This window comes from Cynocephalus volans, chromosome 4 (assembly GCF_027409185.1).
Source record: "Cynocephalus volans isolate mCynVol1 chromosome 4, mCynVol1.pri, whole genome shotgun sequence".
NCBI lineage: Eukaryota > Metazoa > Chordata > Mammalia > Dermoptera > Cynocephalidae > Cynocephalus > Cynocephalus volans.
In genome coordinates this window covers 54,427,151-54,450,127 of record NC_084463.1, presented here as the reverse complement: position 1 = coordinate 54,450,127, position 22,977 = coordinate 54,427,151, and positions in this window count along the sequence as shown.

Below are 22,977 nucleotides of genomic sequence, written 5' to 3'. Positions count from 1 at the left end.
AAACTGGTTTAAACCGGATAAAACCGGATTGAACCGGTTTAAACCGGATTAAACCGGATAAAACCGGATTGAACTCGAAAAACCGGTTTGAAACAGATAAAGCCGGATTGAACCAGCTTAAACCAGTTTAAACCAGATAAAACCGGATTGAACCGGCTTAAACCGGTTTAAACCGGATAATACCATAATAAACCGGTTTAAACCGGCTTAAACCGGATAGAACCGGATAGAACCGGTTTAAACTGGAAAAAACCGGATTGAACCAGTTTAAACCAGTTTAAACTGGATAAAAACGGTTTGAACCGGTTTAAACCAGATAAAACCGGAATGAACCGGCTTAAACCGGTTTAAACCAGATAGAACAGGCTTAAACCGGATAAAACCGGATTGAACCGGTTTAAACCGGTTTAAACCGGATAAAACCGGATTGAACCGGTTTAAACCGGATTGAACCGGACTAAACCGGTTTGAACCGGTTTAAACCGGATTAAATCGGATAAAACCGGATTGAACCGGTTTAAAACGGATACAACTGGATTGAACTGGTTTAAACCGGTATAAACTGGATAAAACTGGAATGAACTGGTTTAAACCTGTTTAAACCGGATAGAACCGGATAGAACTGGTTTAAAACGGATAAAACCGGATTGAACTGGTTTCAACAGGTTTAAACAGGATAAAACCGGATTGAACCGGTTTAAAACGGTTTCAACCGGATAGAACCGGTTTAAACCGGATAAAACCAGATTGAACCAGCTTAAACTGTTTTAAACCGGATAGAACCGGTTTAAACCGCATAAAAAAAGATGGAACTGGCTTAAACCTTTTTAAACCGGATAAAACCGGATTGAACTGGTTTAAACCGGTTTAAACCGGATAAAACCAGAATGATCCGGCTTAAATCGGCTTAAACCAGATAGAACCGGATAGAACCGGTTTAAACTGGATAAAACTGGATTGAACCGGTTTAAACCGGATAAAACCTTAAAAAACCGGACAGAACCGGTTTAAACCGGTTTGAACCCGATAAAACCGGATTGATCCGGTTTAAACCGGTTTAAACCGGATAAAACCGGATTGAACCGGTTTAAACCGGATTAAACCGGATAAAACCGGATTGAACCGGTTTAAACCGGTCTAAACCGTATAAAACCGGATTGAACAGGTTTAAACCGGTTTCAACCGGATAAAACCGGATTGAACCGGTTGAAACCGGTTGAAACCGGATAAAACCAGATTGAACTGGTTTAAACCGGATAAAACCGGATTGAACAGGTTTAAACTGGTTTCAACCGGATAAAACCAGATTGAACCGGTTGAAACCGGTTGAAACCGGATAAAACCAGATTGAACCGGTTTAAACCGGATTAAACCGGATTGAACCGGCTTAGACCAGTTTAAACTGGATCAAACCAGATTGAACCGGTTTAAACCGGTATAAACTAGATAAAACAGGAATAAACTGGTTTAAACCGGATAAAACCGGATTGAAGCGGTTTAAACCGGTTTAAACTGGATAAAACTGGATTGAAGCGGTTTAAACCGGTTTAAACCGGATTGAACCAGTTTAAACTGGTTTAAACCAGATAAAACCGGATTGAACTGGTTTCAACCGGTTTAAACAGGATAAAACGGGATTGAACCGGTTTAAACAGGTTTAAACATGATAAAACCGGATTGAACCGGATTAAACTGGATAAAACCTGATTGACCGGTTTAAAACGGATAAAACCGGATTAAACCGGTTTAAACCGGATAAAACCGGATTAAAGCGGTTTAAACCGGTTTAAACCCGAAAAAACCGGATTGAACCGGTTTAAACAGGTTTAAACAGGATAAAACGGGATTGAACCGGTTTAAACAGGTTTAAACTGGATAAAACCGGATTGAACCTTTTTAAACCTGTTTAAACCGGATAAAACCAGATTGAACCGCTTTAAACTGGATAAAACCAGATTGACCGGTTTAAAACGGATAAAACCGGATAGAACCGGTTGAAACCGGTTTAAACCGGATTGAACCAGATAGAACCGGTTTGAACTGGATAATACCGGATTGAACTGGTTAAAACCGGTTTAACATGGATAAAGCCGGATTGAACCGGCTTAAACCAGTTTAAACAGGATAAAACCAGATTGGATCGGTTTCAACTGGATAAAACCAGATTGACCGGTTTAAAACGGATAAAACCGGATAGAAGCAGTTGAAACCGGTTTAAACCGGATTGAACCGGATAGAACCGGTTTAAACTGGATAATACCGGATTGAACTCGTAAAAACCGGTTTGAAACAGATAATGCCGGATTGAACCGGCTTAAACCAGTTTAAACCAGATAAAACCGGATTGAACCGGCTTAAACCGGTTTAAACCGGATAATACCATAATGAACCGGTTTAAACCGGCTTAAACCGGATAGAACCGGATAGAACCGGTTTAAACTGGATAAAACCGGATTGAACCAGTTTAAACCAGTTTAAACTGGATAAAAACGGTTTGAACCGGTTTAAACCAGATAAAACCGGAATGAACCGGTTTAAACCGGTTTAAACAGGATAAAACGGGATTGAACCGGTTTAAACAGATTTAAACTGGATAAAACCGGATTGAACCGGTTTAAACCAGATAAAACCGGATTGAACCGGTTTAAACCGGTTTAAACAGCATAAAACGGGATTGAACCGGTTTAAACAGGTTTAAACTGGATAAAACCGGATTGAACCGGTTTAAACCTGTTTAAACCGGATAAAACCAGATTGAACCGGTTTAAACTGGATAAAATGGGATGGAACCGGTTTAAACAGGTTTAAACAGGATAAAACCAGATTGAACCGGTTTAAACTGGATAAAACCTGATTGACCGGTTTAAAACGGATATAAACAGATAGAACCGGTTTAAACCGGATAAAACCGGATTGAACTGGTTAAAACCGGTTTAAACCGGATAAAACCGGATTAAACCGGTTTAAACCGGTTTAAACCCGAAAAATCCGGACTGAACCGGTTTAAACAGGTTTAAACAGGATAAAACGGGATTGAACCGGTTTAAACAGGTTTAAACTGGATAAAACCGAATTGAACCTTTTTAAACCTGTTTAAACCGGATAAAACCAGATTGAACTGGTTTAAACTGGATAAAACCAGATTGACCGGTTTAAAACGGATAAAACCGGATAGAACCGGTTGAAACCGGTTTAAACCGGATTGAACCAGATAGAACCGGTTTGAACTGGATAATACCGGATTGAACTGGTTAAAACCGGTTTAAAATGGATAAAGCCGGATTGAACCGGCTTAAACCGGTTTAAACAGGATAAAACCAGATTGGATCAGTTTAAACTGGATAAAACCAGATTGACCGGTTTAAAACGGATAAAACCGGATAGAACCGGTTGAAACCGGTTTAAACCGGATTGAACCAGATAGAACCGGTTTAAACTGGATAATACCGGATTGAACTCGTAAAAACCGGTTTGAACCAGATAAAGCCGGATTGAACCGGCTTAAACCAGTTTAAACCAGATAAATCCGGATTGAACCGGCTGAAACCGGTTTAAACCGGATAATACCATAATGAACCGGTTTAAACCGGCTTAAACCGGATAGAACCGGATAGAACCGGTTTAAACTGGAAAAAACCGGATTGAACCAGTTTAAACCAGTTTAAACTGGATAAAAACGGTTTGAACCGGTTTAAACCAGATAAAACCGGAATGAACCGGCTTTAACCGGTTTAAACCAGATAGAACAGGCTTAATCCGGATAAAACCGGATTGAACCGGTTTAAACCGGTTTAAACCGGATAAAACCGGATTGAACCGGTTTAAACCGGATTGTACCGGACTAAACCGGTTTGAACCGGTTTAAACCGGATTAAATCGGATAAATCCGGATTGAACCGGTTTGAACCAGTCTAAACTGGATAAAACCGGATTGATCCGGTTTAAAACGGATACAACTGGATGGAACTGGTTTAAACCGGTATAAACTGGATAAAACTGGAATGAACTGGTTTAAACCTGTTTAAACCGGATAGAACCGGATAGAACTTTTTTAAAATGGATAAAACCGGATTGAACTGGTTTCAACCGGTTTAAACAGGATAAAACCGGATTGAACCGGTTTAAACCGGAGTGAACCGGTTTAAAACGGTTTCAACCGGATAGAACCGGATAGAACCCGTTTAAACCGGATAAAACCAGATTGAACCAGCTTAAACTGTTTTAAACCGGATAGAACCGGTTTAAACCGCATAAAAAAAGATGGAACCGGCTTAAACCGGTTTAAACTGGATAAAACCGGATTGAACCGGTTTAAACCGGTTTAAACCGGATAAAACCAGAATGATCCGGCTTAAATCGGCTTCAACCGGATAGAACCGGATAGAACCGGTTTAAACTCGATAAAACTGGATTGAACCGGTTTAAACCGGATAAAACCTTAAAAAACCGGACAGAACCGGTTTAAACCGGTTTGAACCCGATAAAACCGGATTGATCCGGTTTAAACCGGTTTAAACCGGATAAAACCGGATTGAACTGGTTTAAACAGGTTTAAACTGGATAAAACCGGATTGAACTGGTTTAAACCTGTTTAAACCGGATAAAACCAGATTGAACCGGTTTAAACTGGATAAAATGGGATGGAACCGGTTTAAACAGGTTTAAACTGGATAAAACCAGATTGAACCGGTTTAAACTGGATAAAACCTGATTGACCGGTTTAAAACGGATATAACCGGATAGAACCGGTTGAAACCGGTTTAACCGGATTGAACCGGATAGAACCGGTTTAAACTGGATAATACCGGATTGAACTGGTTAAAACCGGTTTAAAACGGATAAAGCCGTATTGAACCGTCTTAAACCAGTTTAAACCAGATAAAACCGGATTGAACCAGATTAAACCGGTTTATACCGGATAAAAACGGATTGAACCGGTTTAAACCAGATAATACCAGATTGAACCGGATTAAATCGGATAAAACCGGATTGAACCGGTTTAAAACAGATACAACCGGATTGAACTGGTTTAAACCGTATGAAACCGGACTGAACCGGCTAAGACCACTTTGAACCGGATAAAACTGGATTGATCCGGTTGAAACCGGTTTGAACCGGATAAAACCAGATTGAACCGGTTTATACCGGATTGAACCGGCTTAGACCGGTATAAACAGGATAAAACCGGATTGAACTGGTTTAAACCGGTATAAACTGGATAAAACCGGAATGAACTGGTTTAAAGCTCTTTAAACCGGATAGAACCGGGTAGAACCGGTTTAAAATGGATAAAACCGGATTGAACCAGTTTAAACCGGTTTATACCGGAAAAAAACGGATTGATCCGGTTTAAACCCGATGATACCAGATTGAACCTGTTTAAACTGGATAAAACCAGATTGACCGGTTTAAAACAGATAAAACCGGATAGAACCGGTTGAAACCGGTTTAAACCGGATTGAACCGGATAGAACCGGTTTAAACCGGATAATACCGGATTGAACTGGTTAAAACCGGTTTAAACCGGATAAAACCGGATTAAACCGGTTTAAACCGGATAAAACCGGATTAAAGCGGTTTAAACCGGTTTAAACTCGATAAAACCGGATTGAACCGGTTTAAACCGGTTTAAACAGGATAAAACCAGATTGGACCGGTTTAAACTGGATAAAACCAGATTGACCGGTTTAAAACGGATAAAACCGGATAGAACCGGTTGAAACCGGTTTAAACCGGATTGAACAGGATAAAACTGGTTTAAACTGGATAATACCGGATTGAACTCGTAAAAACCGGCTTGAAACACATAAAGCCGGATTGAACCGGCTTAAACCAGTTTAAACGAGAAAAAACCGGATTGAACCGGCTTAAACCGGTTTAAAACGGATAATACCATAATGAACCGGTTTAAACCGGCTTAAACCGGATAAAACCGGATTGAACCGGTTTAAACCGGATTGAACCGGACTAAACCAGTTTGAAACGGTTTAAACCGGATTAAATCGGATAAAACCGGATTGAACCGGTTTGAACCGGTCTAAACCGGATAAAACCGGATTGAACCCGTTAAAACCGGTTTAAACCGGATAAAACCGGATTGAACCGGTTTAAACCGGATTGAACCGGACTAAACCGGTTTGAACCGGTTTAAACCGGATTAAATCGGATAAAACCGGATTGAACCGGTTTGAACCGGTCTAAACCGGATAAAACCGGATTGAACCGGTTTAAACCGGATAAAACCGGATTGAACCGGTTTAAACCGGATTGAACCGGACTAAACAGGTTTGAACCGGTTTAAACCGGTTTAAACCGGACAAAACCAGAATGATCCGGCTTAAATCGGCTTAAACCGGATAGAACCGGATAGAACCGGTTTAAACTGGATAAAACTGGATTGAACCGGTTTAAACTGGATAAAACCTTACAAAACCGGACAGAACAGGTTTAAACCGGTTTGAACCCCATAAAACCGGATTGATCCGGTTTAAACCGGTTTAAACCGGATAAAACCGGATTGAACTCGTAAAAACCGGTTTGAAAGAGATAAATCCGGATTGAACCAGCTTAAACCAGTTTAAACCAGATAAAACCGGATTGAACCGGCTTAAACCGGTTTAAACCGGATAATACCATAATGAACCGGTTTAAACCGGCTTAAACCGGATAGAACCGGATAGAACCGGTTTAAACTGGAAAAAACCGGATTGAACCAGTTTAAACCAGTTTAAACTGGATAAAAACGGTTTGAACCGGTTTAAACCAGATAAAACCGGAATGAACCGGCTTAAACCGGTTTAAACCAGATAGAACAGGCTTAAACCGGATAAAACCGGATTGAACCGGTTTAAACCGGTTTAAACCGGATAAAACCGGATTGAACCGGTTTGAACCGGTCTAAACTGGATAAAACCGGATTGAACCGGTTTAAAACGGATACAACTGGATTGAACTGGTTTAAACCGGTACAAACTGGATAAAACTGGAATGAACTGGTTTAAACCAGTTTAAACCGGATAGAACCGGATAGAACTGGTTTAAAACGGATAAAACCGGATTGAACTGGTTTCAACCAGTTTAAACAGGATAAAACCTGATTGAACCGGTTTAAACCGGATTGAACCGGTTTAAAACGGTTTCAACCGGATAGAACCGGATAGAACCGGTTTAAACCGGATAAAACCGGATTGAACTGGTATAAACCGGTTTAAACCGCATAAAACCGGATTGAACCGGTTTAAACCAGATAAAACCAGATTGAACCAGCTTAAATTGTTTAAACCGGATAGAACCGGTTTAAACCGCATAAAAAAAGATGGAACCGGCTTAAACCGGTTTAAAACGGATAAAACCGGATTGAACCGGTTTAAACAGGTTTAAACCGGATAAAACCAGAATGATCCGGCTTAAATCGGCTTAAACCGGATAGAACCGGATAGAACCGGTTTAAACTGGATAAAACAGGCTTGAACCGGTTTAAACCGGATTAAACTGGATTGAACCGGCTCAGACCGGTTTAAACCGCATCAAACCGGATTGAACAGGTTTAAACCGGTATAAACTGGATAAAACCGGAATGAACATGGTTTAAACCGGTTTAAACCGGATAAAACCGGATTGAAGCGGTTTAAACCGGTTTAAACTAGATAAAACCGGATTCAAGCGGTTTAAACCGGTTTAAACCGGATTGAACCAGTTTAAACTGTTTTAAACCAGATAAAACCGGATTGAACCGGTTTAAACCAGTTTATACCGGATAAAAACGGATTGAACCGATTCACACCCGATAAAACCAGATTGAACTGGTTTAAACTGGATAAAACCAGACAGAACCGATTTAAAACGGATAAAACCGAATAGAACCGGTTGAAACTGGTTTAACCCGGATAAAACCAGATCGACCCGGTTTAAACCGGATTAACCCGGATTGGACCAGCTTAGACCGGTTTAAACCGGATAATACTGGATTGAACCGGTTTAAACTGGGATAAACTTGATAAAACCGGCATGAACTGGTATAAACCGGTTTAAACCAGATAGAACCGGATAGAACCGGTTTATAACGGATAAAACCGGATTGAACCAGATTAAACCGGTTTATACCGGATAAAAACGGATTGAACCGGTTTAAACCCGATAATACCAGATTGAACAGGATTAAATCGGATAAAACCGGATTGAACCGGTTTAAAACGGATACAACCGGATTGAACTGGTTTAAACCGGATGAAACCGGATTGAACCGGCTAAGACCAGGTCGAACCGGATAAAACCGGATTGATCCGTTTGAAACCGGTTTGAACCGGATAAAACCAGATTGAACCGGTTTAAACCGGATTGAACCGGCTTAGACCAGTATAAACAGGATAAAACCGGATTGAACCGGTTTAAACCGGTATAAACTGGATGAAACCGGAATGAACTGGTTTAAAACTCTTTAAACCGGATAAAACCGGATAGAACCGGTTTAAAATGGATAAAACCGGATTGAACAAGTTTAAACCGGTTTATACCGGAAAAAAACGGATTGATCCGGTTTAAACCCGATAATACCAGATTGAACCGGTTTAAACTAGATAAAACCAGATTGACCGGTTTAAAACGGATAAAACCGGATTGAACTGGATAGAACCGGTTTAAACCGGATAATACCGGATTGAAATGGTTAAAACCGGTTTAAACCGGATAAAACCGGATTAAAGCGGTTTAAACCGGTTTAAACTCGATAAAACCGGATTGAACCGGTTTAAACCGGTTTAAACAGGATAAAACCAGATTGGATCGGTTTAAACTGGATAAAACCAGATTGACCGGTTTAAAACGGATAAAACCGGATAGAACCGGTTCAAACCGGTGTAAACCGGATTGAACCGGATAGAACCGGTTTAAACTGGATAATACCGGATTGAACTCGTAAAAACCGGTTTGAAACAGATAAAGCCGGATTGAACCGGCTTAAACCAGTTTAAACCAGATAAAACCGGATTGAACCGGCTTAAACCGGTTTAAACCGGATAATACCATAATGAACCGGTTTAAACCGGCTTAAACCGGATAGAACCGGATAGAACCGGTTAAAACTGGATAAAAACGGTTTGAACCGGTTTAAACCAGATAAAACCGGAATGAACCGGCTTAAACCGGTTTAAACCATATAGAACAGGCTTAAACCGGATAAAACCGGATTGAACCGGTTTAAACCGGTTTAAACCGGATAAAACCGGATTGAACTGGTTTAAACCTGATTGAACCGGACTAAACCGGTTTGAACCGGTTTAAACCGGATTAAATCGGATAAAACCGGATTGAACCGGTTTGAACCGGTCTAAACTGGATAAAACCGGATTGAACCGATTTAAAACGGATACAACTGGAATGAACTGGTTTAAACCTGTTTAAACCAGATAGAACCGGATAGAACTGGTTTAAAACGGATAAAACAGGATTGAACTGGTTTCAACCGGTTTAAACAGAATAAAACCGGATTGAACCGGTTTAAACCGGATTGAACCGGTTTAAAACGGTTTCAACCGGATAGAACCGGATAGAACCGGTTTAAACCGGATAAAACCAGATTGAACCAGCTTAAACTGGTTTAAACCGGAGAGAACCGGTTTAAACCGCATAAAAAAAGATGGGACCGGCTTAAACCGGTTTAAACCGGATAAAACCGGATTGAACCGGTTTAAACCGGTTTAAACCGGATAAAACCAGAATGATCCGGCTTAAATAGGCTTAAACCGGATAGAACCGGATAGAACCGGTTTAAACTGGATAAAACTGGATTGAACCGGTTTAAACCGGATAAAACCTTAAAAAACCGGACAGAACCGGTTTAAACCGGTTTGAACCCGATAAAACCGGATTGATCCGGTTTAAACCGGTTTAAACCGGATAAAACCGGATTGAACCGGTTTAAACCGGATTAAACCGGATAAAACCGGATTGAACCGGTTTAAACCGGTCTAAACCGGATAAAACCGGATTGAATCGGTTTAAACCGGATAAAACCGTATTGAACAGTTTTAAACCGGTTTCAACCGGATAGAACCGGATTGAACAGGTTGAAATCGGTTGAAACCGGATAAAACCAGATTGAACCCGTTTAAACCGGATAAAACCGGATTGAACAGGTTTAAACCGGTTTCAACCGGATAAAACCGGATTGAACCGGTTGAAACCGGTTGAAACCGGATAAAACCAGATTGAACCGGTTTAAACCGGATTAAACCGCATTGAACCGGCCTAGACCAGTTTAAACTGGATCAAACCGGATTGAACCGGTTTAAACCGGTATAAACTGGATAAAACCGGAATAAACTGGTTTGAACCAGATAAAACCGGATTGAAGCGGTTTAAACCGGTTTAAACTGGATAAAACCGGATTGAAGCGGTTTAAACCGGTTTAAACCGGATTGAAACAGTTTAAACTGGTTTGAACCAGATAAAACCGGATTGAACCGGTTTAAACCGGTTTAAACAGGATAAAACGGGATTGAACCGGTTTAAACAGGTTTAAACTGGATAAAACCGGATTGAACCGGTTTAAACCTGTTTAAACCGGATAAAACCAGATTGAACCGGTTTAAACTGGATAAAATGGGATGGAACCGGATAAAACAGGTTTAAACTGAATAAAACCAGATTGAACCGGTTTAAACTGGATAAAACCTGATTGACCGGTTTAAAACGGATATAACCGGATAGAACCGGTTGAAACCGGTTTAAACCGGATTGAACCGGATAGAACCGGTTTAAACTGGATAATACCGGATTGAACTGGTTAAAACCGGTTTAAAACGGATAAAGCCGGATTGAACCGGCTTAAACCAGTTTAAACCAGATAAAACCGGATTGAACCGGCTTAAACCGGTTTAAACAGGATAATACCGGAATGAACCGGTTTAAACCGGCTTAAACCGGATAGAACCGGTTTAAACAGGATAAAACCGGATTGAACCGGTTTAAACCGGTATAAACTGGATAAAACCGGAATGAACTGGTTTGAACCTGTTTCAACTGGATAGAACCGGATAGAACCGGTTTAAAACGGATAAAACAGGATTGAACCAGTTAAAACCGGTTTATACCGGAAAAATACGGATTGAACCGGTTTCAACCCGATAATACCAGATTGAACCGGTTTAAATTGGATAAAACCAGATTGACCGGTTTAAAACGGATAAAACCGGATAGTACCGGTTGAAACCGGTTTAAACCGGATTGAACCGGATAGAACCGGTTTAAACCGGATTGAACTGGTTAAAACCGGTTTAAACCGGATAAAACCGGATTAAACCGGTTTAAACCGGATAAAACCGGATTAAAGCGGTTTAAACCGGTTTAAACCCGAAAAAACCGGACTGAACCGGTTTAAACAGGTTTAAACAGGATAAAACGGGATTGAACCGGTTTAAACAGGTTTAAACTGGATAAAACCGGATTGAACCTTTTTAAACCTGTTTAAACCGGATAAAACCAGATTGAACCGGTTTAAACTGGATAAAACCAGATTGACCGGTTTAAAACGGATAAAACCGGATAGAACCGGTTGAAACCGTTTTAAACCGGATAGAACCGGTTTAAACTGGATAATACCGGATTGAACACGTAAAAACCGGTTTGAAACAGATAAAGCCGGATTGAACCGGCTTAAACCGGTTTAAACCGGATAATACCATAATGAACCGGTTTAAACCGGCTTAAACCAGATAGAACCGGATAGAACCGGTTTAAACTGGAAAAAACCGGATTGAACCAGTTTAAACCAGTTTAAACTGGATAAAAACGGTTTGAACCGGTTTAAACCAGATAAAACCGGAATGAACTGGCTTAAACCGGTTTAAACCAGATAGAACAGGCTTTAACCGGATAAAACCGGATTGAACCGGTTTAAACCGGATAAAACCGGATTGAACCGGTTTAAACCGGATTGAACCGGACTAAACCGGTTTGAACCGGTTTAAACCGGATTAAATCGGATAAAACCGGATTGAACCGGTTTGAACCGGTCTAAACTGGATAAAACCGGATTGAACCGGTTTAAAACGGATACAACTGGATTGAACTGGTTTAAACCGGTATAAACTGGATAAAACTGGAATGAACTGGTTTAAACCTGTTTAAACCGGATAGAACCGGATAGAACTGGTTTAAAACGGATAAAACCGGATTGAACTGGTTTCAACCGGTTTAAACAGGATAAAACCGGATTGAACCGGTTTAAACCGGATTGAACCGGTTTAAAACGGTTTCAACTGGATAGAACCGGATAGAACCGGTTTAAACCGGATAAAACCAGATTGAACCAGCTTAAACTGTTTTAAACCGGATAGAACCGGTTTAAACCGCATAAAAAAAGATGGAACCGGCTTAAACCGGTTTAAACAGGATAAAACCGGATTGAACTGGTTTAAACCGGTTTAAACCGGATAATACCAGAATGATCCGGCTTAAATCGGCTTAAACCAGATAGAAACGGATAGAACCGGTTTAAACTGGATAAAACTGGATTGAACCGGTTTAAACCGGATAAAACCTTAAAAAACCGGACAGAACCGGTTTAAACCGGTTTGAACCCGATAAAACCGGATTGATCCGGTTTAAACCGGTTTAAACCGGATAAAACCGGATTGAACCGGTTTAAACCGGATTAAACCAGATAAAACCGGATTGAACCGGTTTAAACCGGTCTAAACCGTATAAAACCGGATTGAACAGGTTTAAACCGGTTTCAACCGGGTAAAACCGGATTGAACCGGTTGAAACCGGTTGAAACCGGATAAAACCAGATTGAACCGGTTTAAACCGGATAAAACCGGATTGAACAGGTTTAAACCGGTTTCAACCGGATAAAACCGGATTGAACCGGTTGAAACCGGTTGAAACCGGATAAAACCAGATTGAGCCGGTTTAAACCGGATTAAACCGGATTGAACCGGCTTAGACCAGTTTAAACTGGATCAAACCAGATTGAACCGGTTTAAACCGGTATAAACTAGATAAAACAGGAATAAACTGGTTTAAACCGGATAAAACCGGATTGAAGCGGTTTAAACCGGTTTAAACTGGATAAAACTGGATTGAAGCGGTTTAAACCGGTTTAAACCGGATTGAACCAGTTTAAACTGGTTTAAACCAGATAAAACCGGATTGAACCTTTTTAAACCTGTTTAAACAGGATAAAACGAGATTGAACCGGTTTAAACAGGTTTAAACTTGATAAAACCGGATTGAACCGGATAAAACTGGATAAAACCTGATAGACCGGTTTAAAACGGATAAAACCGGATTAAACCGTTTTAAACCGGATAAAACCGGATTAAAGCGGTTTAAACCGGTTTAAACCCGAAAAAACCGGACTGAACCGGTTTAAACAGGTTTAAACAGGATAAAACGGGATTGAACCGGTTTAAACAGGTTTAAACTGGATAAAACCGGATTGAACCTTTTTAAACCTGTTTAAACCGGATAAAACCAGATTGAACCGGTTTAAACTGGATAAAACCAGATTGACCGGTTTAAAACGGATAAAACCAGATAGAACCGGTTGAAACCGGTTTAAACCGGATTGAACCAGATAGAACCGGTTTGAACTGGATAATACCGGATTGAACTGGTTAAAACCGGTTTAAAATGGATAAAGCCGGATTGAACCGTCTTAAACCAGTTTAAACAGGATAAAACCAGATTGGATCGGTTTCAACTGGATAAAACCAGATTGACCGGTTTAAAATGGATAAAACCGGATAGAACCAGTTGAAACCGGTTTAAACCGGATTGAACCGGATAGAACCGGTTTAAACTGGATAATACCGGATTGAACTCGTAAAAACCGGTTTGAAACAGATAATGCCGGATTGAACCGGCTTAAACAAGTTTAAACCAGATAAAACCGGATTGAACCGGCTTAAACCGGTTTAAACCGGATAATACCATAATGAACCGGTTTAAACCGGCTTAAACCGGATAGAACCGGTTTAAACTGGAAAAAACCGGATTGAACCAGTTTAAACCAGTTTAAACTGGATAAAAACGGTTTGAACCGGTTTAAACCAGATAAAACCGGAATGAACCGGTTTAAACCGGTTTAAACAGGATAAAACGGGATTGAACCGGTTTAAACAGGTTTAAACTGGATAAAACCGGATTGAACCGGTTTAAACCAGATAAAACCGGATTGAACCGGTTTAAACCGGTTTAAACAGGATAAAACGGGATTGAACCGGTTTAAACAGGTTTAAACTGGATAAAACCGGATTGAACCGGTTTAAACCTGTTTAAACAGGATAAAACGGGATTGAACCGGTTTAAACAGGCTTAAACTGGATAAAACCGGATTGAACCGGTTTAAACCGGATTAAACCGGATAAAACCGGATTGAACAGGTTTAAACCGGTCTAAACCGGATAAAACCGGATTGAATCGGTTTAAACCGGATAAAACCGGATTGAACAGGTTTAAACCGGTTTCAACCGGATAAAACCGGATTGAACCGGTTGAAACCGGTTGAAACCGGATAAAACCAGATTGAACCGGTTAAAACCGGATAAAACCGGATTGAACAGGTTTAAACCGGTTTCAACCGGATAAAACCGGATTGAACCGGTTGAAACCGGTTGAAACCGGATAAAACCAGATTGAACCGGTTTAAACCGGATTAAACCGGATTGAACCGGCTTAGACCAGTTTAAACTGGATCAAACCAGATTGAACCGGTTTAAACCGGTATAAACTAGATAAAACCGGAATAAACTGGTATAAACCGGATAAAACCGGATTGAAGCGGTTTAAACCGGTTTAAACTGGATAAAACTGGATTGAAGCGGTTTAAACCGGTTTAAACCGGATTGAACCCGTTTAAACTGGTTTAAATCAGATAAAACCGGATTGAACCGGTTTAAACCGGTTTAAACAGGATAAAACGGGATTGAACTGGTTTAAACAGGTTTAAACTTGATAAAACCGGATTGAACCGGTTTAAACCTGTTTAAACCGGATAAAACCAGACTGAACCGGTTTAAACTGGATAAAATGGGATGGAACCGGTTTAAACAGGTTTAAACTGGATAAAACCAGATTGAACCGGTTTAAACTGGATAAAACCTGATTGACCGGTTTAAAACGGATATAACCAGACAGAACCGGTTTAAACGGGATAAAACCGGATTGAACTGGTTAAAACCGGTTTAAACCGGATAAAACCGGATTAAACCGGTTTAAACCGGATAAAACCGGATTAAAGCGGTTTAAACCGGTTTAAACCCGAAAAATCCGGACTGAACCGGTTTAAACAGGTTTAAACAGGATAAAAAGGGATTGAACCGGTTTAAACAGGTTTAAACTGGATAAAACCGGATTGAACCTTTTTAAACCTGTTTAAACCGGATAAAACCAGATTGAACTGGTTTAAACTGGATAAAACCAGATTGACCGGTTTCAAACGGATAAAACCGGATAGAACCGGTTGAAACCGGTTTAAACCGGATTGAACCAGATAGAACCGGTTTGAACTGGATAATACCGGATTGAACTGGTTAAAACCGGTTTAACATGGATAAAGCCGGATTGAACCGGCTTAAACCGGTTTAAACAGGATAAAACCAGATTGGATCAGTTTAAACTGGATAAAACCAGATTGACCGGTTTAAAACGGATAAAACTGGATAGAACCGGTTGAAACCGGTTTAAACCGGATTGAACCAGATAGAACCAGTTTAAACTGGATAATACCGGATTGAACTCGTAAAAACCGGTTTCAAACAGATAAAGCCGGATTGAACCGGCTTAAAACAGTTTAAACCAGATAAAACCGGATTGAACCGGCTTAAACCGGTTTAAACCGGATAATACCATAATGAACCGGTTTAAACCGGCTTAAACCGGATAGAACCGGATAGAACCGGTTTAAACTGGAAAAAACCGGATTGAACCAGTTTAAACCAGTTTAAACTGGATAAAAACGGTTTGAACCGGTTTAAACCAGATAAAACCGGAATGAACCGGCTTAAACGGGTTTAAACCAGATAGAACAGGCTTAAACCGGATAAAACCGGATTGAACCGGTTTAAACCGGTTTAAACCGGATAAAACCGGATTGAACCGGTTTAAACCGGATTGTACCGGACTAAACCGGTTTGAACCGGTTTAAACGGGATTAAATCGGATAAAACCGGATTGAACCGGTTTGAACCGGTCTAAACTGGATAAAACCGGATTGATCCGGTTTAAAACGGATACAACTGGATTGAACTGGTTTAAACCGGTATAAACTGGATAAAACTGGAATGAACTGGTTTAAACCTGTTTAAACCGGATAGAACCGGATAGAACTGGTTTAAAATGGATAAAACCGGATTGAACTGGTTTCAACCGGTTTAAACAGGATAAAACCGGATTGAACCGGTTTAAACCGGAGTGAACCGGTTTAAAACGGTTTCAACCGGATAGAACCGGATAGAACCCGTTTAAACCGGATAAAACCAGATTAAACCAGCTTAAACTGTTTTAAACCGGATAGAACCGGTTTAAACCGCATAAAAAAAGATGGAACCGGCTTAAACCGGTTTAAACTGGATAAAACCGGATTGAACCGGTTTGAACCGGTTTAAACCGGATAAAACCAGAATGATCCGGCTTAAATCGGCTTAAACCGGATAGAACCGGATATAACCGGTTTAAACTGGATAAAACTGGATTGAACCGGTTTAAACCGGATAAAACCTTAAAAAACCGGACAGAACCGGTTTAAACCGGTTTGAACCCGATAAAACCGGATTGATCTGGTTTAAACCGGTTTAAACCGGATAAAATCGGATTGAACCGGTTTAAACCGGATTAAACGGGATAAAACCGGATTGAACCGGTTTAAACCGGTCTAAACCGGATAAAACCGGATTGAATCGGTTTAAACCGGATAAAACCGGATTGAACATTTTTAAACCGGTTTCAACCGGATAGAACCGGATTGAACCGGTTGAAACCGGTTGAAACCGGATAAAACCAGATTGAACCGGTTTAAACCGGATTAAACCGGATTGAACCGGCTTAGACCAGTTTAAACTGGATCAAACCGGATTGAACCGGTTTAAACCGGTATAAACTGGATAAAACCGGAATAAACTGGTTTAAACCGGATAAAACCGGATAGAACCGGTTTAAACCGGATAGAACCGGATAGAACCGGTTTAAACCGGTTTAAACCGGATAAACCCGGATTGAGCTGGTTTAAACTGGTATAAAAAGGATAAAATTGGATTGAACCGGTTTAAACTAGTTTAAACCGGATAAAACCGGATTGAACCCGTTTAAACCGGATAAAACCGTATTGAACTGATTTAAACCAGATAAAACCGGATTGAACCGGTTTGAACCGGATAAAACCAGATTGAACCGGTTTAAACCGGTATAAACCGCATAAACCCGGATTGAGCCGGTTTAAACTGGTATAAAGAGGATAAAATTGGATTGAACAGCTTTAAAGTAGTTTAAACCGGATAAATCCGGATTGAACCCGTTTAAACCGGATAAAACTGGATTGAACCCATTTAAACCGGGTAAAACCGGATTGAACCGTTTTAAACCGGATAAAACTGGACTGAACCGGTTTAAACCGGTTAAATCGGATAAAACCCGATTGAACCGGTTCAAACCGGTTTAAAGCAGAAAAAACTGGATTGAACCGGTTTAATACGTATACGACCGGATTGAACTGCTTTAAAATGGATAAAATCGGATAGAACCAGTTTAAACCAGTTTAAACTGGATAAAACTGCTCTGAACCGGTTTAAAAAGGTTTAAACCAGATAAAACCGGATTGAAGTGGGTTAAACCGGATAAAACCGGATTGAACCGGTTTAAATCGGTTTAAACCGGATAAACCCTGACGGAACCGATTTAAACGGGTTTAAACCGGATAAATCCAGATAGAACCAGTTTAAACTGGATAACACCGGATTGAACCGGTTTAACCCGGTTTAGCCCCGATAAAACCGTATTGAACCGGTTTAAACCGTTTTAGATGGATAAAACCGGATTGAAATGGTTTAAACCGGTTTAAACCGGATAAAACCGAATTGAACCGGTTTAAACCGGATAACACCGGATTCAACGGGATAGAACCGGTTTAAACTGGATAAAACCGGAGTGATCCGGTTTAAACCGGTTTAAACAGGATAGAACTGGATAGAAGAATTGAACCGGGTTAAACCGGTTTAATCCGGATAAAACCAGATTGAAGCGGTTTTAACCAGATAGTACCAGATAGAACAGGTTTAAACTGGATAAAACCTGATTGAACCGGTTTAAACCGTTTTAGACGGATAAAACCGTATTGAACCGGTTTAAACCTGATAGAACCGGATTGAACCGGTTTTAACTGGTTTAAACCAGATAATACCGGATAGAAGGATTGAACCGGGTTAAACCGGTTTAATCCGGATAGAACCGGTTTAAACTGGATAAAACCGGATTGAACCGCTTTAAACTGGAATAAACCAGATTCCACCGCTTTAAACCGTTTTTAACCGGATAGAACCGGATTGAACCAGTTTAAAGCGGATAAAACCGGATTGAACTGGTTTAAACCGGTTTATACCAGATAAAACCGGATAGAACCGGTTTAAAACTTTTTAAACCGGATAGAACCAGATAGAACCTGTTTAAACCTGATGAAACTGGATTGAACGGGTTTAAACCGGTAAAAAGTGTACAAAACCAGATTGAACCGGTTTCAAGCGGTTCAAACCGGATAGATCCACATAGAACCGGTTTAAACTGGATAAAACCGGATTGAACCGGTTTAAACCGGTTTAGACCGGATAAAACCAGATTGAACCGGTTTGCAGCGTTTTAGACGCATAAAACCGGATTGAACCTGTTTAAACCAGTTTAAACTGGATAAAACCGGATTGAACCATTTTCAAATGGATAGAACCGGACTGAACCGGTTTATACCGGTTTAAACCGGATATAACCGGATAAAACCGCTTCTAAACGGATAAAACCGATTCAACTGGTTTAAACCGGATAAAACCGGATTCAACCAGTTTAACCCGGTTTAAACTGGATAGAACTGGATTGAACCAGTTTAAACAGGATAAAACCGGATTGAACAGGTTTAAACCGGATAAAACTGGATTGAACCGGTTTAAACCAGTTTGAAGCACATAAAACCGGATTGAACCAGTTTAAAACGGATAGGACAGGATTGAACTGCTTTAAAATTGATAAAATTGGATAGAACCAGTTTAAACCGGTTTAAACCGGATAAAACTGGATTGAACCGGTTTAAAAAGGTTTAATCCGGATAAAACCGGACTGAAGTGTTTTAAACAGGATAATACCGGATTGAACCGGTTTAAAACGGTTTAAACCGGATAAATCCAGATAGAATCTGTTTAAACTGGATAAAACCGGATAGAACCCGTTTAAACCGGATAGAACAGGATTGAACTGGTTTGAACCGGATAAAACCAGATCGAACGGTTTAAACCCAATAAAACTGGACTGAACCGGTTTAAACTGGTTTAGCCCGGATAAAACCGGATTGAACTGGTTTAAACCGGATACAACCGGATGGAACCGGTTTAAACTGGTTGAAACCTGACAGAACTGCATAGAACCGGTTAAAACTCGATAAAACCGGATTCAGCGGGTTTGAACCGGATTGAACCGTTTTAAACCGGATAAAACTGGATTGAACGGGTTTAAACTGGTTTAAACTGGATAAAACACGATTGAACCGGTTTAAACCGGTTTAAACCGGATAAAATCGGATAGAACCGGTTTAAACCGGTTTAAACCGGATAAAACTGGATTGAACCGGTTCAAACAGGTTTAAACCGGATAAACCCGGATTGAACCGGTTTAAACCGGTTTAAACCAGATAAAAAAGGATTGAATCGGTTTAAACTGGTTTAAACCTGATAAAACCGGATTGAACCGGCTTATACTGGTTTAAACCGGATAAAACCAGATTGAACCGGTTTAAACCACATAAAACTGGATTGAACCGGCTTATACTGGTTTAAATCGGATAAAACCGGATTGAACCGGTTTAAACCGGATAAAACCGGATTGATATGTTTTAAAATGGTTTAAACCGGATAAAACCAGATAGAACCGGTTTAATCTGGATGAAAGCAGATTGAACTGGTTTAACCGGATAGAACCGGGTTTAACCGGTTTAAAACAGTTTAAACCGGATAAAAATGGATTGAACCGGTTTAAACAGGATAGAACCAGATAGAACCGGTTTAAACCGGTTTAAACAGGAAAGAACCGGATAGAACCGGTTTAAACTGGATCAAACCGGAATGAACCGGTTTAAACCGGTTTAAACCGGATAAACCCGGATTGAACCGGTATAAACCGGTTTAAACCAGATAAAAACGGATTGAATCGGTTTAAACTGGTTTAAACCTGATAAAACCGGATTGAACCGGCTTATACTGGTTTAAACCGGATAAAACCAGATTGAACCGGTTTAAACCACATAAAACTGGATTGAACCGGCTTAAACTCGTTTAAATCGGATAAAACCGGATTGAACCGGTTTAAACCGGTTAAAACCGGATTGAACCAGTTTAAACCGGATAAAACCGGGTTAAACCGGTTTAAACCGGATAAAACCGGATTGAACTGGTTTAAACCACATAAAACCGGGTTGAACAGGTTTAAACTGGTTTAAACAGGATAAAATCGGATTGAACCAGTTTAAACTGGTTTAAATTGGATAAAACGGGATTGAACCGGTTTAAACAGGATAAAACCGGATTGAACCGGTTTAAACCGGTTTAAACCAGATAGAACCGGATTCAACTGGTTTAAACCGGTTTAAACCAGATAAAACCGGATAGAACAGGTTTTAACCGGGTAGAACCAGATTGAACGGTTTAAACTGGTTAAAACCGTATAAAACCGAACTGGTTTAAACTGGATAAAAAAGAATTGAACTGGTTTTAACTGGTTTAAACAGGATAAAACCAGATAGAACCGGTTTAAAACAGATAGAACCGGATTGATCCTATTTAAAATGGATAAAACAGGATTGAACCTGTTTAAACCAGATAAAACCTTATTGAAACGGTGTAAACCGGATAAAAACGGATTGATCTGGTTTATACCTGTTTAATCCGGATAAAACCAGATAGAACCGGTTTAAACCGGATCGAACCGGATTGAAATGGTTTAAAACGGTTTAAACCGGATAAAAACGGATAGAACCGGTTTAAACCGGATAGAACCGGATAGAACCGGTTTAAACCGGTTTAAACCGGATAAACCCGGATTGAGCTGGTTTAAACTGGTATAAAAAGGATAAAATTGGATTGAACCGGTTTAAACTAGTTTAAACCGGATAAAACCGGATTGAACCCGTTTAAACCGGATAAAACCGTATTGAACTGATTTAAACCAGATAAAACCGGATTGAACCGGTTTGAACCGGATAAAACCAGATTGAACCGGTTTAAACTGGTATAAACCGCATAAACCCGGATTGAGCCGGTTTAAACTGGTATAAACAGGATAAAATTGGATTGAACAGCTTTAAAGTAGTTTAAACCGGATAAATCCGGATTGAACCCGTTTAAACCGGATAAAACTGGATTGAACCCATTTAAACCGGGTAAAACCGGATTGAATCGTTTTAAACCGGATAAAACTGGACTGAACCGGTTTAAACCGGTTAAATCGGATAAAACCCGATTGAACCGGTTCAAACCGGTTTAAAGCAGAAAAAACTGGATTGAACCGGTTTAATACGTATACGACCGGATTGAACTGCTTTAAAATGGATAAAATCGGATAGAACCAGTTTAAACCAGTTTAAACTGGATAAAACTGCTCTGAACCGGTTTAAAAAGGTTTAAACCAGATAAAACCGGATTGAAGTGGGTTAAACCGGATAAAACCGGATTGAACCGGTTTAAATCGGTTTAAACCGGATAAACCCTGACGGAACCGATTTAAACGGGTTTAAACCGGATAAATCCAGATAGAACCAGTTTAAACTGGATAACACCGGATTGAACCGGTTTAACCCGGTTTAGCCCCGATAAAACCGTATTGAACAGGTTTAAACCGTTTTAGATGGATAAAACCGGATTGAAATGGTTTAAACCGGTTTAAACCGGATAAAACCGAATTGAACTGGTTTAAACCGGATAACACCGGATTCAACGGGATAGAACCGGTTTAAACTGGATAAAACCGGAGTGATCCGGTTTAAACCGGTTTAAACAGGATAGAACTGGATAGAAGAATTGAACCGGGTTAAACCGGTTTAATCCGGATAAAACCAGATTGAAGCGGTTTTAACCAGATAGTACCAGATAGAACAGGTTTAAACTGGATAAAACCTGATTGAACCGGTTTAAACCGTTTTAGACGGATAAAACCGTATTGAACCGGTTTAAACCTGATAGAACCGGATTGAACCGGTTTTAACTGGTTTAAACCAGATAATACCGGATAGAAGGATTGAACCAGGTTAAACCGGTTTAATCCGGATAGAACCGGTTTAAACTGGATAAAACCGGATTGAACCGCTTTAAACTGGAATAAACCAGATTCCACCGCTTTAAACCGTTTTTAACCGGATAGAACCGGATTGAACCAGTTTAAAGCGGATAAAACCGGATTGAACTGGTTTAAACCGGTTTATACCAGATAAAACTGGATAGAACCGGTTTAAAACTTTTTAAACCGGATAGAACCAGATAGAACCTGTTTAAACCTGATGAAACTGGATTGAACGGGTTTAAACCGGTAAAAAGTGTACAAAACCAGATTGAACCGGTTTCAAGCGGTTCAAACCGGATAGATCCACATAGAACCGGTTTAAACTGGATAAAACCGGATTCAACCAGTTTAACCCGGTTTAAACTGGATAGAACTGGATTGAACCAGTTTAAACAGGATAAACCCAGATTGAAAAGGTTTAAACCGGATAAAACTGGATTGAACCGGTTTAAA